This window comes from Corvus moneduloides, chromosome 1, assembly GCF_009650955.1.
Source record: "Corvus moneduloides isolate bCorMon1 chromosome 1, bCorMon1.pri, whole genome shotgun sequence".
NCBI lineage: Eukaryota > Metazoa > Chordata > Aves > Passeriformes > Corvidae > Corvus > Corvus moneduloides.
Window position 1 is genome coordinate 164,568,634 of NC_045476.1, and position 18,001 is coordinate 164,586,634.

The following is an 18,001-nucleotide window of genomic DNA, read 5'->3' on the forward strand; positions in this document are numbered from 1 at the left end:
GAGAAGTGAAATGGGCTTTGGAAAACCATAAAATTTGCATAGAAAACGGCGGTAGTTTTTTTTTTCCCTCAGACTCAGCTTAATCAGCTGCTGGTTTTGAAGTGACCCCATTAAAGATTCTCATGAGCATCCACAGATGTGCTGGGCTGCTGGAGGGAAGCTGGGTTTGCACTTGAAATCCTCCAAAAGTGAAGTTCAGACTTTCCCTCAGCTCCAGATTTGCCCTGCAAGCTCCCTTCTCTTGGAGCCAATCCTTTAAATAAAAACCAAGAGCAGATGTACAGAAAACCAGGAGTAGAACGCTTGAAAATCCACTGAGGGTACTTTTTTTTTTCAGCCCAAGGATTTTTAGCTCTTAAGGTCTCAGATCATCACCTCTAACTTTAAACTTGGAGATGAAGTTTCTAAGTTAAGAGCTGCTTTTCTTTTCATTTTTTTTTCTCCAGCCTCTCAATATAGACAGTAGATTTAAAACTCAGTTCCGTTACCATTTTAGTCCTTTTCTGGGGGAAAACCTGTTAGCTCAGGGTATGAAGTGGGGGTCAGATTTCCCTAATAAATAGAATAACACCTCTCTGCTGCCTGGTAATTTTGGAGTAAAGGTGAGGGACCTGCACAGAACCTCAGCCCAAGTTCATGGATGGCATCCAAATGTCCAAGCCTTGGACAGCTCTGGATGTTTCACAAACTCACAGAATATTTTGAGTTGGGAGGAACCCAAGAGGATCATCAAGTCCAACTCTCCAGTGAATGGCCTGTACAGGGATTTTTGTCTCAGGTCTTCCCAGTGGTGGTTGGCTGAGAAGGGGTAATATTGAAAACAGAAATAATATCGAAAATAGAAACAATATAGAAAATAGAAATAACACAGGAAGTCTTCGTTCTGCCAGCCCTGTGAGGGTTCCTGCATTGGAAACACAGTGACACAGGAGCCTGGAGCTTGATGCAAGGACCTTCCTAAAGATGTTTTTACAGAGGAGCAGGACCTGACAGCAAGAGAAAATATGTCCAGAAATACAATTTATCAGCTTGTGCATGTGCTGATGAGGAATACAATGACTGGATGGGGTTCTGAGTGACCTGGTCAAGTGGAAGTTGTCCCTGTCCATGGAGTGTTGGAACTAGGTGATCCTTAAGGTCCTTTCTAACCCAAACTCTGATTCTGTGATTGTCTGAATCGGGGGCTAGGGCGACCTGTGAGAGCCTCAGCTCAGGTGTGGAAAGTGAGTTATGACTTCCCAGGTGGGTCAAACATCTTCTCTTGGAGGAGATGGAATATAAACTATTAAAAAAAAATAAATTAGATAGAAGATGTCAGGAGAAGGCTCCAAAACCCCACAAACACCTGCAAATATGCCTACAGTCATCTGCAACATAGTTCCATCTGAATCAATCCTCCAGCAGCGCTGAGGAATTTGTCCCGTTCCAGGGCTGGCAGCTGTCAAGATAAATTGTTAAAAGTCGGTCTCACACACTGCAGCAAATTAAACAGTGCTTGAAAATGTGAGAGAGAGATTTCCTGAGGAATATGTGAGAGATTCATTAATCCAAATGAGCCAAAACTTCTGGATCACATTGATAAAGATGTCAAGACACCTCTTTGAAACCTTTGCCCCTCTCACCTGCCCACCTTTGGTGCCCCCAGATCAGGTTCAATCCAGAAAGTCTCTCTCAGAATGCAGCCGTGGCATTTCACAGGATCCTCCTGGTCTCTCAGCTCCTCCAGGGACAGTTTGTTTTCCCTTCCAGGTGGACTTTTCCCTCCTGGCTCAGGCTGGCCCCCTCTGGCAGGTGGGTGTGCTCTGGCGAGGGGGAGGGAGGCACAGACAGAGCATGGCAGGGCTCTGGGATGTGTTACTACTTATTCCCACTCCTTGTTTGAAAGGTTCTGCTGTCACTCCAGGAGACACGAGATCCCTCCCATGTCCGTCTTTCCCAGGAACTTTATTGTTGGAGGGGATAGGAGAAGAAGAGTTGGGATAGGCTGAAAAATGAGATTACTGATTTTTTCCTTCCCTGCCATGGCTTTCTATGAAACTGGGTGCTTCGAATCATGGAATAATTTAGGTTGGAAAAGACCTCCAGGATCACTGAGTCCAACCATCAACCCAGCACTGCCGAGGCCACCACTAAACCATGTCCCCAAGTGCCACATCCACAAGGCTTTTAAATACCTTCAAGGATGAGAACTCCATCACTGCCCCGGGCTGCCTGTGCCAGCACTTGACAAACCTTTCAGAGAAATTTTTCCTAATATCCAACTTAATTCTTCCCCTGGTGCAACTTGAGGCCATTATCTCTTATCCCATTCCTCATTACTTGGGAGAAGAGACCAACATCCACCTGGCTCCACCCTCCTGTCAGGGACTTGTGGAGAGCCAGAAGTTTCTCCCATATCCTCCTTTTCTCCAGGCTAGGCCCCCCCAGCTCCCTCAGCTGTTCCTGGTGCTCCAGAGCCTTCCCCAGCTCTGTTCCCTTCTCTGGACACGCCTCAGCCCCTCAATGTGTTTCTTGTCATGAGGGACCCAGAACTGAACCCAGGTTTGAGGTGCTGAGTACAGGGGGATGATCACTGCCCTGGTCCTGCTGGCCACACTATGCCTGATATAATGATTTAATAATGATTTAAACTTTCTGATAATGAAACTTTCCAGTGAGCCTGTTTATAACCGGGATTTGAGGGAATTGGGGTCTCCATGTGAATACAGGAATGGAACAAAGACGGCTTTCAATCACTTCAACTTGATGCAGATTGATTTAGGGACACCTTTATCTTTTCCCTGCTTCTGTGTGATGGCCACTTCTCTTGCCAAAATGAGCAAGTGTCCACAACCAGAAGCAGAGCCCATGAACCAAAAGTTATCAAAATGACCAAGGAAGTGTTTTAACAGTTTTAGACAAGATCTTCGTGGACAGGATTATCGATTCAATAACCAAGGTTATTAAACATGGTAGCACCAAGGGAACAGATCTCTGAGCACCTCTAGTTTTGGCAGCTGGGATAACCAAAATAAAGATTGTTCCATAGCTCCCTGTATCAGAGTTCTGGGCTATCACCTCAAAATCAAAGGCTAATACAATTTCAAAAGAAGGTTAAACCCCAGGTGTTTCCCTGAGTTTCGTGGCTTATACAAGGCCTCAGATTTCCACTAAAAAGAAGAAGGAAAAAACCAAAAATCCACATTTAAATACTAATAGTGGAAGGAGAACAGGGAAGAGAAGGTTTTGATTCATCGTGTCTTCTTTATCCACTTTGTTATGTCTAATGAGACCTGAGCATCCTCAGAGGGATCAGCCATGGTGGCAACAGAGAGGGTTGTGCAGCAAAACAAAAATCAGGGATGAGAAGGTGGTTCCTGGCCAACACATGGCAAAACCCTTTTCCCAGACATCCCACTACAAGCCTTTTCTGGCATCTGTTGCCCTTTCTGGAGGACAGGAAAGCGCTCACTGACAGCTGCTCTATATTGACTGGTATGAGCCTCGGAATTTTCTCTTCCTTAACCAGTTTAAACCCCTTCCTTACAGTGCTGACCTCTGGCTCAACCACAAATTCCTAATCCTTGGTGTTTACCTCCTTCAGATCCATACCATCAACACTCAACCTCGCTAACCTTTGTCGTGATAGGCAAAATATTCCAAGTTTTTCTCATCTCCAATAACCTCTCCCTTTCCAGATGAATCCCAAAGCCTTTCCCAGCCATTTGAAATGTCCTGTATCAATGGTGATCCAGGATTCTGGATCTCCCGTCAATCGCCTGCTTTCCCACATGGTTTCCTCAATATTTACCTCATCTTGCAGTGTTCCAAGATGATCCGTCCTCTCCTTTCTAATCACTCCCTCCTCCCCATTTCCACCCCACTCTGAGGTGAATCCACCTGCAAGTCCCAGGAGTTTCTTAGGAACAGCCTGCTGAGCACAGCTCCCTGACGCTGGTGCCGGCATTGTGAGGGCTGTATTTTCCTGGATAGCGTGACTGTTCCTAATTCTTGCAAATAAAAGGAATTAGAGAAACAGAGGACTCAAGAGGTGTATGAGTAATCCAGCATCATCCCTGGGGACACGTGCTGGGATAACACACAAAAACAAGCTGGGAACACAGAGTACTTTCACCTGCAAGCTGACTCTTCCCACTCTCTGGGAAGGAAAGAGAAGTGTCAGGGCTACAGCGAGGGAAACTGAGGCACAGGGATTGGCAGAAATTCAGCTGGTTTGGTGGAGAGCCTAAGGCAAGGCTCTTCATGATCAGTTTGGGTTGCAGCTGCCTGAATTATGCATTAAAGTTCAATTTATTTGCATAAAAGGAAGACAAAACTGTGAACTCCATCCTGGGGAAGCCATGTGAGGAGCAGCTGAGGGCACTTGGTTTGTTCAGCTGGAAAAGAGGAGACTGAGGGGAGACCCCATCACAGTCTAAAACTTCCACATGAGGGGAAAAGGAGGGGTGGACACTGATCTCTGCTCTGTGGTGACCTGTGATGGAACCCAAGGGAATTGCCCGAAGCTGTGTCAGGGAGGTTTAGGTTGGATATTAAGAAAAGGTTCTTCCCCCAGAGGGTTGTTGGTCACTGGAACAGCTCCCCAGGGCAGTGGTCACAGCCCCAACCCTCAGAGAGCTCAAGGAGTGCTTGGACAATGCTCTCAGGCACATGGTGGAATTGTTGGGGTGTCCTGAGCAGGGCCAGGAGTTGGACTCGATGATCTTTGGGGGTCCGTTCCAACTCAGGTTATTGTGTGGTTCTGTGGTTCTGTGATTCTGTGGTTCTGTGGTTCTGTCATTCTGTGATTCTGTGACTCTCTGACTCAGAGCAGTTGTGTGTTCCCATGCATTTGAATCTCTCCATGATTATCCCAACTTGGCTCTTCCTCACCTCACCGCCCCTACCCTCATTAACATCCCAGTGAAACCTCTCCCATGTCTTGCAGCCAGATGACCAAGTGTTGTCTTTACCTCTTCTTTGGGTTGCCCTGGAGCCTGGTTTGGGGTCATCTGACCAAGGACGAAGCCCAAAATCATTCTGCCACCCAAGGACACTGTTGCGGCGCAGTGCTCTCTGTTTGCATGGAGCTGGGATCCGTTCCACCCGCCGACTTCCCCACCTCCGAAGTCTGCAGCTCAGCGAGGGGAAGGAACATTCCATAGAAGGGAAGCAATCTCTGCCAGGCGCTGCAGAAATGGGACACAGATGGTGCCTGAAACGGGAGCGGAAGTTTATTTGGGGGCTCTGTGCGTGATGTTGCACTGCAGATCCTGCAGCAGATGACAGGCACCGGGATTTCAGAGCGGGTGAGGAGTTCAATTTGAAGGAGCCTCTATACACTATTAGAGCTGTTAGTTTGACTGAAAAAAAACGAAAAAAGGAAAAAAAGAAAAGAGGAAAACTTCACCTTGATAATATTTTAAGGATAGGAGTGTTTAAGTTTGCTTTTTTTCATGCGTTGGTCTGGTTCTTCTGACACCCTAATCTTGATCCCTGTTTGTTGGCTGCTTGGTCAGCCAGGATGGTTGCACGGATTGGCCAGGTGGACACTGCTGATAGAAAAACCTGAGGATGACTTTGGCCTGGCTTTTCCCTGCCCTACACATAAAATTTTGTCTTTGTCCTCTACTCACTGAAGAGTTGGAAGGGATTTCTAGACATCTTCTTGTGCAACGCTCTGCTCCAGCAGGGCCACCCAGAGCCAGTCATCCAGGACCACAGCCTGACTTTTAAAAATTTCTCAGAATGGAAACTCCACAACCTCTCAGGGCAACCAATCCATCTCATCATTTCCTCATAAGAGAGGGGCTCCAGTCCTTTCATCACCTTGAGTCGGGCCTGTTCAGCCTTGAGAAGAGACAACTGAGAAGAAACCTCATCCCTGTCTGTCCCTGTCTGCAGGGAGGGCTCAGAGCATGGACCAGGCTCGGCTCCAGGGGGCCCAGCAATGGCACAAGAGGAACAGGCGGGAACTGATGCCCAGGAAGTTCCACTTGAACCTCAGAAAAAACTTCCCTGTGCAGTGATCAAGCCCTGAACAGAGACCAGAGAGAGTGTGGAGTCTCCCTCCCTGGAGATATTCCAGAACTGTCTGGACACAATCCTGCACCATGTGCTCTGGGATGGCCCTGCTGGAGCAGGGGGTGGCACCAGATGACCTCACTGTTGTCCCTTCCAACCTGACCCATTCTGTAATTACCTTCCTGGCCCTTGGCTGGATCTCTCTGGGATGTCCAGGTCTCTCTCTTGTGCTGGAGAGCCCAACCCAGGGCCCACAAAATTGCAGGAAAAGGCTGCTGAAGCCCGGGATTGAACCAGGGACCTTTAGATCTTCAGTCTAACGCTCTCCCAGCTGAGCTACTTCAGCTCTGCTGAGGCTCAGATTTTCCCAAAACCTGTTGGAACACGAGGATTGTTCAGCCTTTAGTTGACTTTAGTTGACAGATTTTAGTTGACTTTAGCTTGGGAATCAAAGAATTGTTTCCGGGAACGGGAGAGAGAATGGCTCAAGACACCTGGAAGTGTTCAAGGCCAGGTTGGACGGGTCTTGGAGCAACCTGGGATAGTGGAAGGTGTCCCTGCCCATGGCAGGGGGTTGGAAAGAGATGATCTTTAAGGTCCTTCCCAGCCCAAAACATGTTGGGATTCTGTGATAAAACACAGAATCTGGAATTAAACAGCAGCCTTGATGTGGGAACCAGCCGGGAGCAGTAGCATTAGACAGAATTTCCTGACACCTTTCACAGAGCCCACGGGACGATCTGGAATTATCCATGGAGCCTGGCCAATTTTTTCACATCAATCTGTCTCTCTCCACCTAAGGAACAGGAACCAGGCATCTTCATGCAGTGATATGGGAGATGTTTGGCCAGCCCACCAGCTTATCCTGCAAATAATTGGCTCTCAGGACAATCTCCCATCCTTTCCCAGCTCCAAATTCACATCTTCCCAAAATACATATGTGAAAAGCACAGTAAATTTTCCATGTCTGTTAAAAATCTGGTAGTGAAAGGTGTCAGAAATATATTTAATCTGGGTTGGAATGTTCATCTTGACAGCAGCTGATATTTCCTCAGTGAGATTTATTAGATAACGGTTCCTGATATCTCGAGCTCCCAAACTAGGCTATGGAAGCTCTTGAAATATCCAGGCACCAGGATCATTCCCTAAGTGGGTTTTCTTCCTCCAAGACCACTTCTAGCACTGGATCCCGATGGTGATCCCACCCATGGTCACTGAGGAATTGGTCATGGGTGGCTGAGGGTCTCAGCATCTTTGTGCTTGTCACATGGAGAATTTTTGGATAGCTGAGCAGTGCTACAGAATTTCTGCTTCTTGACTTATAAATTACCTCCTCTATGTGACCTAAAACATTCCAGATCCAGCTTTTGAAATCTCTGTAGTGCCAAAAAAAAGGTGCACATAACAAATCCAGGGTGTGGCTAAAGACCACAGCCAGCAGACAACATAACCCCAAAACCAATTCCCAAAAACCAATTCCATTTTGTGTCTGGTAGAGCTGCTGATATGAGAGGAATCTACAATACTGTCCAGGAATTTGGAGCCACAGGAGGGTGATTAGGCCTCAGCCCTGAAATGGGAATGAGCCATCCTTGTCTCCTTCATCTCCACTTGGACCTCAGAATCCATAAGAAGAAGGAAGTTGGGGATTGGCCCCAGTAAGTTTTTCCTATTGTCCATGAAGGAGGATGAGGAAAAAATCTTATGCTGTGTCCTCTGCAAAATCATCCCCAAACCCAGGCTGTGTGTTCAGAGCAGGGCTGGTTATTTTTAGCTGCAGAAGGTTTTAAAAGGAGCAATTTCTTGAGCTCAGTGACTGTGGATCTTACAAGTACAGCTTGGATCAGATTTTAGGAACAGAACACTCTTCCTGGTGTATTTTTCCACACTTGGAGGCTGAAGGAAAGTGAGAATTGCACAGACAGATGATTTCTTAGCTGATTATTTTGGAGTCTCTCCTAAGTGTTTACTTGCATGTAAAACTTTGCTTTGAAGGGTTTTTAATGTCTGGAGTGTGGACTTGCTCCAGGCTTAATTTTTCTTCAAAGATTCTGTCTTTGAAGGCAAATCAAAACAGACCAATGTCTATTTTGAAACATCAGTGCCTCTAATTCTGTGAAATAGTTCTGGTTTGTTCTTCCCTGAAGAGCTGTGAGCACTGACCAGCTGTACCAGCAATGACGATTTCCAAATTCCTGGAAGACCAGGTGGGCACATTCGTGTGACAGGGAGCAAAGACCATAAGAGAAGATCTGACAGGACATTTTTTCTGTAAAACTCAGCAATTTTGAAAAGGTTTCTCGGGTGGGATTCATCTCACCTGACTTCTCAGAGGCCAAAAAGGCAAATCTCTACTCCTGACCCAATCACAGAACTGTTTGGGTTGGAAAGGACCTTCAGAATCATTTCAGTCATGCCCAGAGCAACCAGGTTTCGTCTCTCCATGGGGTTTTCCAGAATCTGTATTAAGCCAGTGCAGAGATAGGCTGAGTCCTATCAGAAGTTATTTCCAAATTAATTACAATAAATAACCCACAGCACTTTTAGGTCTTCACAAATCCGATTCATTTTCAGCTTTTCCTGAATTTTTGAGAGGGAGATCAATGCATTTGGATTTAGGGCTATCTGGCTGGATGGAGTCAGAGCGGATGAAAGCCTTCCCAAGGCCAGTGGTGCCACCTAATGGGAAAATTCCCAGGGAATCCATGACTCGGAAGTTCAGTCCTTAACTGGAGTGTTGCTAGGTGACGTAGAAATGGAAATGAGGAGCTCTGACGTCAGTCCCTCTTTACTGCTGCCTTACGACCATTCCTCCGTCAATCCATTCCCTTTTCCCAGGCATCCGAGCCACAAACCGGAGACTGCCCTTGGAAATTCGTTCTATTTCCTGCTTAAATCCAATCTCAGCAATCCCTGAGGCTCCTGAAGCGTTTTTGTCCTTCATGACGCTCAGTCTGTCTGGAGAGGAAATGATCCCAGATTTTGGGATTATGGAGAGCCAAGCAGAAAACGAGATGGAATGAGGGGCTGCCATGGGAGAGACCAGGACCCTGGGGGTTTTCTTAGTTGCAGATTTTGCAAATGAGGAGCGAGACAAGTTCTCTGCATTGCAACATCCACACTCAGATCCATCTGGAACCACACTGTGGCTCTGCAAAAGAAGGGATAATGTCTCAAATACCTCAAAAGTTCCCACCTGGCAACCCCCTGCAGCCATTCCAAACCATGGATAACCATGAGCTGCCAAGCCTATCCTGGTCTCCAGGTTTTATTGTATTCCCTGACTGTGTTGTCTTCCCAGCACCTACAGCTATTTTCCCATGACAGTCTCAGTCACCACTGCATCCCTGACACTTTTATTTTTCAGGAATATGTTACAGGGTTTAGAGCAGGTCTTCCTCAGGTCTCACCTCAGTTCTACCATTAATGAATGAGAAGTTTTAATCTGTCTCAGACAGGCTTTATTTATTTCCTTTTCTCTGAAGTTCAAAAGTTATTTCCAAGATTCTTTCAATTTTTCCTGGGATCAAGATGTTTGCAAGGGCTCATAAGAAGGAAAATATGTAATGTGATGTCGAAGCGTTGTTTCTGCTGTTTGGGGAGAGGGCAAGAGTGAAGGGAGAGGAGGATCCAGTCCCTCTTTCAGTGCCTTGCTGACCCAAAATGTCCCCACTACAGGCAGGAAGTCAACTCACAGAGCCCCTGTGCAATTCCATGGCTGGAGAAAGGATTAACATTTAGGGCAAAGGGGAGAAACTTTTAATTAAGCAGACTCGATTAATTCTAGCAAGGAGCTGAGCTCTGCTGGTAATGATGACTCTGCAGCTGTGCCTGGTGCTGCTCAAAGCCTGGAACGCTGCCTGGCAGAGGTGGTCAAGCATGAGTGATTGTCCTAAAAGCATCATAAAATCATGGAGTGGTTTGGGTTGGAAGGGGCCTTAAAGATCATTGAGTTCCACCCCCCTGCCATGGGCAGGGACACCTCCCACTGTCCCAGGTTGCTCCAAGCCCCACCCAGCCTGGTCTTGAACACTCCCAAGGATGGGGCAGCCACAGCTTCTCTGGGAAACCTGGGCCAGGGCCTCACCACCTTCATAGGGAAGAATTTCTTCCCAATATCCCATCTATCCCCGCCCTCTGGCAGTGGGAAGCCATTCCCTGGGTCCTGTCCCTCCATCCTTTGTCCAAAGTCCCTCTCCAGCTCTCCTGAAGGCCCTTTAGGCACTGGAAGGGGCTCTGAGGTCTCCCTGGAGGCTTCTCTTCTCCAGGCTGAACAAACCCAGTTCCCTCAGCCTTTCCTCATAAAAGACAAGTTCCATTTCTACTAACCTTTGTGGTTTCCTCTGGAATCTCTCCAGACTAAACAGCCCCAAACTGCGTTGGCCCAACATTACCACCAGTTTATAGGGCAGTCCATGGCATAGGACTGGGAACAGGCAGTGGAAGGAACAAAAATCCCTTTATCTCACTTTTTTTGCTGAAGTGCTGCAATTTTAAAACCCTGTCCCTGTGTCACAGGCTCAGACTGGTTGAGGTCCAAAGGGACCTCATGGAGGTCCCTGCTCAAGCAGAACCTACAGCCATTCCTCCAGGACCACTTCCAGGTCACTTGGGAATATGTCAAGAAGGGGAATTCCACACTCTCTCAAGGCCAGCAGGACCACTTCCAGGTCACTTGGGAATATGTCAAGAAGGGGAATTCCACACTCTCTCAAGGCCAGCAGTCCCAGTTCCTCATCCTTTCCCCACACCAGAGATGCTCCAGTCCCCTCCAGTCCTTTCCAGTCCTGCTGGCCCTTGGCTGGATCTGTCCAGGATGTCCAGGTCTCTCTCTTGTACTGGAAAGCCCAGCCCTGGGCCCACAAAATTGCAGGAAAAGGCTGCTGAAGCCCGGGATTGAACCAGGGACCTTTAGATCTTCAGTCTAACGCTCTCCCAGCTGAGCTACTTCAGCTCTGCTGAAGCTCAGATTTTCCCAAAACCTGTTGGAACACAATGAGCTTTCAAACTTTTACCATTCAAACCAGTTTGCCCAGTACCCCTCTGAGAAGAACCATGGAATAGTTTGGGTTGGGAGGGACCTTTAAGATCACCCAGTTCCACCCCCTGCCATGGCCAGGGACACCTCCCACTATCCCAGATTGCTGCAAGCCCCATCCAGCCTGGCCTTGGACACTTCCAGGGATGGGGCAGTCAGAGCTTCTCTGAGAAACCCATTCCCCTCAACACTGACTGTGAATGGTGTGACTGACCACATAACAAAGAAAGAGAGAACAAATCTCAAGAAAACCCAGGCCAGGAGCAGCCTCTTCCCACAAATAAGAGATTTCCTTGATGGACCATCAGCTGGGAAGCCGACATGGAAAACAGACCTGAAAACTTTTCAGTTCTCTTGGGCTATTATGTCATATATTGCACCAAAATGTGCAATTGTTTAACTGCACTTAAATCACTCTAAACTACATAAATTGCCTCCAATGATCCCTCTTCTTTCCAAATGCTGGCACTTTTTTGTTTCAGAACACAGCAATCTTGCTATCTTCTATATAATTACGTAACATATGTAGTTTATCGCTGCCTCTCCAATAAATAAGTGTTATGTTCCCCAGTATGCATCCAGTAACACCTCATTTTCCCTGTCTTCAATTGTTTTAAAAAGAAAGGCATTTGGAAATGACTGGGGGGAAATTGGTGCTTAAATGTAAAGGGTTTGGGATCAAAAAATAAGAGAAATTTGCCCATTTAAATGTTCTAAATGTTTTTGTTTAACAACTTGATTTTTAATCAAACTCCCCAAAGCTGCAAAGAACAAGGAATGTGTTGTTTGGTTGTGCTGCTGCTTGGGAATCCAGCTCCAGCTTCCTGAACATTCCTGAGCATTCCTTGTGCCGGGGATTTCAGAGGGAACCTGGAGAGGGCCCTCATCCAAAGCACTCCAAAATCTGGGTGTAGAGTGAGGATAGATCTGGGAATGTAAGCAATGGACACCTCCAAGAGGTGACACCCTCTGACTTCCCTCAGCTCAGAAGGAAAGCAGAGAAACCACAAAGTTTCCCTAAAGTTTACACCAGGATCCTGAAAAGCTCCAGAACATGGGGAAGTGGAGGAAAAAGCTGAAGTATCTTTGACATCATCAATTCGCTCAGTCATCAGTTCACTCATGTGCTTCATTCCCGTGGAAGATCCATGGAATCTTAGAAACATGGAATGATTTGAGTTGGAAAGGACCTCAAAGACCATAATGTTCCACTGCCTGCCATTGACAGGGACACCTTCCACTATCCCAGGTTGCTGCAAGCCCTCTCCAACCTGGCCTTGGACACTTCCAGGGATGGGGCAGCTGCAGCTTTTTCTTGGCAACCTGTGCCAGGGCCTCCCCACCCTCACAGGGAAGAAATTTCTTCCTAATATCCAATCCAAATCTACACTCAGTTTGAAGCCATTCCCCCTTGTCCTGTCACTTCATGTTCTAGTCAATAATCCTTCTCCATGTTCCTATTCAGCCCCTTCAGGTACTGGAAGGCCACAATTAGTTCACCCCAAGCCTTCTCTTTTTCCAGGCTGAAAAATCCAAATTCTCTCAGCCTTTCCTCACAACAGAACTGCTCCATCCTTCTGATCATCCTGGTGCCTCCTCTGGACTCTCTCCAACAGCTCCATGTCCCTCCTGTGCTGGGGACCCCAGAACTGGATGCAGCACTCAAGAATCCCTCCTCACATTAGATCTGGCTGCTTCAAGGGTGGGATCCAAAACTTTACCCTGTCTAAAGTCTGGGTGAATGATTCAGCTTCATTCTTTGTCCTTAAAAAAACAGGTAATCTCTGGCAAGGAGAAAAACCTGAATGTAAGAGATGGAAAAGGATTATGGCATGTGGCAATGAAATGCGTGGAGGATGGGAATTTCTGCATTTTCATGGATATCACAGCTGTGATCCAATCCTGATGTGCAGCTGTATCTCAGCACTGGGAATTACTTTTCCAACCCTGGGAGACTCCTCCAGGTACTCACCCCTTTCACATATGAGGTGTATGCTGCAACTTCCCATGGCTTCTCCTCCAAAATTCCACTATTTCTCATGGCTAAGCCCCAGCTGTGAATTTGGCAGCTCCTGCCATGCACAATGAGCTTCCCTGGGTAGACAGACATTCATTGCCAAGATCTGAGACTGTGAGCGCCAGCTGGAGGTATTTCACGGGATTTGTTGGGAAAGGGGAAATATGAGCCTCCAAATCTTTTTGGAAGTCAGGTAGTTGAGAGGTCTCCACTTAGGATCCAGGCCTGGAAATCTCTCCTGGCTAAGCCAACCTACTCGCATAAAAGTTTGTTGCTGGAGGCATGTGAGAAATAAATTGGATCTTGCTCTTGGAGTTAGACAGGAGATGAGGTTCAAGTCCTCAGCCTGTCTGAGAAGAACTTTCAGAACCTGCTCACCAGGAATCCTGGAGACTCTATCGTGGCCTTCCAGTACCCAAGAGGGGATACAGGAAAGCTGGAAAGGAGCTTTTTGCAATGGCAAACTGTGACAGGAAAAGGTAGATGGTTTTAAGCTGCAAAAGGGTAGATGTAGATGGGATAGTAGGAAGAAATTCTTCCCTGTTGCTGTGGCTGCCCCATCCCTGGAAGTGATGAAGTCCAGGTTGGACGGAGCTTGAAGCAACCTTGGATAGTGGAAGGTGTCCCTGCCCATGGCAGGAGAGTTAAAACAGGTTAATCTTTAAGGTCCCTTCCACATAAAACCATTTTATGCCATTCCCAGCAAACAGACAGGATCAAGCCCTGCAAGTAACACAAGCCTGGTGGAGCAACCTGAGTGGCTCCATCTCCATTTTGACATCTGAAATATGGGAATAATTGGACTTCTCTTTGACTCGGCTGTTAGAAGGGCACTGCTTTAAGCCAGAAATGTCCACAAGCCATAAACAAGATAATGGCATCAATAACCCAGCCCCAAGCTGTGCAATTGATTCTCCACGGATAATGCATCCAGCGGGAAATGGACCCGAGTGACACCAAGATTGATGGGAAGATTGACAGCTTTGAGGCGTAGAAACATTGACCTAAAGGGACTTTTGGTAGCTTATCTGGGCCCTGTGTGGCAGGACTGACACTGGTGTCCAGGATCAAACATCCAGCCAGGATCTGGAGGCAAGGAAGGCTCCTTTTTCCCCTTCCCCCCATATTTCTCAAGTTAACAGCTGCCAGTAAACCCTCTGGACAGTCCAGATGTAAAATAATAGTGATATGCCCTCCCTGCCCAAAACATGATTTTCCTTCCCCCTCTCCCCTTCTCCATTTTCCAGCTTCTCTTGCTGGCACCAAACTTTCACCCTTCATCGGGAGAGGAGAAAAAAAAACCATTACAGCCACAAAATGCTGCACTCTGGCTTTCAAACCCCTTGTGCCCCAGGTGGGAAATGACAGCGAGCAGAGCCAGTAAACAGAAAATAGCAGAGCAACTCCCACTCTCCGAAGCTGCTGCCTCTCCCTCCAAAGGCAGCTCAGGGATGAGTCAGAGCTAAAAGCATCTCTCTCCCCGTGGGGCCGGGGCTCTGCCTGGCCCACCTGCCTTCCCCCGCCGAGGAGGTGGCTGATGCAGCCCCCCGGGCACTGCCTGTAAGTCAGGAGACCCTTCGGAGTCAGAAATATCCCCAGGGAGGGAGGTAAAGCCACTTGCGAGCTCCTTCTCATCTGACATTTAAAGGGTATTTTATCCCAGCATGGTTTTAGAGGGGTGGAACTGAGGGAGAAGGCTCCATCAGTCTCCTCATTGCTCTGGGAAGTCTGTGATGCCCAGTTCTTTTGGGGATGGCTGAAAATCGGGGCCACCTGAGGTTTTCAGGAGGGTGGTCAGACCTTCTGCCCCATCAACAGCTTTTCCCTATGAAAAAATTTGTTCAGGATCAATGATCAACCCAAGAGCAGCATGAGGGGGAGATTCCAGGGATTCACCTGTAAACCTCTGTCACTGATAGCAATTATGCAAATGGGCATAATTAAATCTGTGAATAATCTTTATCCTTCATGATGGCTCCCTGGATTATTTTATGTCTTCTTTAATCCTTCTCACTGAGACCTGCTCCCATTGAAATGTCCTAGAGCTGGTGGCAAAGGGTGGTTTTTGTATTTCTTAGGAATTCAAAGCTTTATCCCTTCCCTAAAAAATGGAAAATCCTTCAACTGAGGGTTCCCACTTAAAGGAAGACAAGTCTAAATACAAGGTTATGAAGGAAAGGGCTTCTTTTTTATTTAATACAGAGGAAATTGAAGGGGGAAAAGGTTTGGCCCTCAATGACTTTTTAAATTGTTTCAGCACCAAACCCTATATTTCTGTTAGTAAAGGATTTTAATTTCATCAAATAATCATGGAATGGTTAAGTTTGGAAGGGACCTAGAAGATCATCCAGTTCCAACTCCTCTGCCATGGGCAGGGACACCTTCTGCTATCCCAGGTTGCTCCAAGGCCCACCCAACCTGGCATTGGACATTTCCAGGGATGGGGCAGCCACAGCTTCTCTGGGAATTCCATTCCAGGCCCTCACCACCCTCACAAGGAGGAATTTCTTCCCAATACCTGATCTAATCTACCCACCTTTAGCGGTTTTTTTGTCCCAAATTAAAGGGTGAAGTTCAGTTATACTCCAAATAAAGGTTCTACTGATGTTTAACGAGGTAGAGGGAAGATAACCACCCCTAAAAACTCTCAATAGCTGCTAAACTGTGCATTTGTCACGCTTTAGATTTGTTCCAAACATATAACTATGATCAGCAAGCAACAGCCAAAGGGAAAAGGAGGAAAAAAAAAATGGAAAAAAATATGTTGTTGGAAAGTTTTGAAAACAAGCAAACTCTGTGTTTGCTGAGTCTTCCCCCATCTGCTGCATTTCACTCTGTTCTCACAATCTTGAGTAACAGAGCCCAACTAATTGCACAGTTTTGCCTGCAAATCCACAGCCTGGTTGCTTTTAGCCAACTTTTTTTCTTTTTTCCCAGCATCTCTCCAGGATGTAGAAAGGCCATAATTTTCCCACCTTCCTAATGCAGGCAGAAGTGGGTGGCAGGGGGTTGTTGTGTCCATTAGGAGAGGACAGGAAGATTTGTCCACAGAGAAGGTGGAGGAGCAGCAGTTGGCATTTCCCATGGGTGGTGAAGCCTAAAAGTGAAACCTGAACTATTTTTGGTGGGGATTCCAGGCCACATCCTCACCCAGGTGGTGTTTTTGGAGCTCTGGGTATGACCCACCACACGTAGGGAGGATGTTGTGGATTTTGGGATATTCTCCTTTCCTTCTGGGTCATGTGGGCAGTGCAAGTCCACTCTCCCCCTTCACTTGGTTCCAGCAACACAGAAATAACAGCAATAGACTCAGAATTGTTTGGGTTGGAAGGGACCTTAAAGATCCTCTCATTCCAATCCACTACCATGGGCAGGGACACCTTCCACTAAACCAGGTTGCTCCAAATCCCATCCAGCCTGGCCTTGAACACTTCCAGGGATGTGGAATCCAACCTCCTGATGATTAAACCTCTGAGAAGGGGCCTGAGGTTTCATCTGAGAGCTTTTTCCTTCCTAAAATGGAAGAGAACAGGCTGGTAACTGATAACACATAGGGATTAAAAAAAACCCCGAACTTCTGTTAATTAAATGGCTGAGTTTGAGAAATGCCAGCCAAGTATTGTATGTAGAGAGGGATTATAGGTACCCAGGCTTAGAGGCAGATATACATTCTTAAAATAAAAATTATTCTTTCCACCAAATAGCACAAATATCTGTAAAACTGTGGCCAGCCTTGCCAATAAAGGATATTTTCCCAGCAGTAGTGGGAGTCTCTATTGCTGGCAGGATTCTGTCATGCAGGACATGCCAGGATATCTCCTTATCACAATTGACAATGTGAAAACTAATTGGGATAAAACCCCCACGCAGCTGCTGGGCTTCCCCCAGGAGGAGACACAGCCCACACGTGGGGTGGGTGGGTGTTTGCAATGTAGGTCACGCCAAAAAGCTCTATTTTGTGAGGGCCACCTTCCTTCTGGGTGAGTGACAAGTGTGTCCCTCTGCAGCCCCAGCAAGTCTGGCAGACACCGTCACCTCCAGGGCTGTCTGATGAAACCGAGGATTTTACGACAAAAAAGAAGAGTTGAGTCTGTAAAACTCAGAGCTGGGGGAGAGAAATTGGAGCAAGGTGAACAGTTCATACCTGAACGAGTTTTTTTCAGCTCGTTCTGGGGCAAGAACATTGCAGGGTCAGGATGTGGAGGAGTCACCATCCCTGGAGGTGCTCAAGAAACGCCTGGATGTGGCACTTGGTGCCATGTGCTGGGTGACAGGGTGGGGATCAGTCAAAGGTTGGGCTCAGTGATCTCAGAGGTCTTTTCCACCTAAAAGATCCTGTGATCCTACGATTCCCAGCACGCCAACAACCTGAACCTTTTCCATATGTGCATTGGAAAAGGCTCTAATGCCAGAGGAATCCTAAAAGTTTCACTCGTCTGATTCCTTTAGAGGGGTGGAGCACTGCCCCTGTGAGGAAAAGCTGAGAGAGTTGGGATTATTTGTTACAGTGCGGATACTGCAACACGTGTATCAGACAACAAGGCCCGTGGAAAAGAGATATCTATGGACTGATTCTTGGTAGATATTTTCAGAGATGTTTATTTCTCCAGCCGCATGGCCGGGATCTGCTGAGGAACTGTCGCAATCACGGGACCCGAGGGTCCTTGCCCGTGCAGGGGAACACAAAACAACCAATGGGGAACGACGCTGAGCAGGGGCGAGGGAAACTCCGTGCCTCCCCTCAGGGCCCCTCTGGGGGCCACATGGCAGGGGGGAGGGACCCCAACATTTCACCTGTTTCTTTTTAACAAAAAGAGATTTAAAACTTAACATTGAAAACAACTGGAGAAAATAAGTATCTCTGAAAATACCTGTCAAGAATCGGTCCATATATACCTCTTTTCCACGGGCCTTGTTGTCTGATACACGTGTTGCAGTATCCC

At 47.1% G+C, this 18,001-nt stretch overlaps 2 non-coding genes across 2 annotated transcripts; both read right to left on the bottom strand.

The window, feature by feature from the left end:
• Positions 1-6,276: 6,276 nt before the first annotated feature.
• Positions 6,277-6,349, bottom strand: TRNAF-GAA. Its single transcript has one exon. It is a non-coding gene; the product is annotated as a tRNA-Phe (tRNA).
• Positions 6,350-10,884: 4,535 nt separating this feature from the next.
• TRNAF-GAA lies at positions 10,885-10,957 on the bottom strand. The gene has a single exon. It is a non-coding gene; the product is annotated as a tRNA-Phe (tRNA).
• Positions 10,958-18,001: the final 7,044 nt, after the last annotated feature.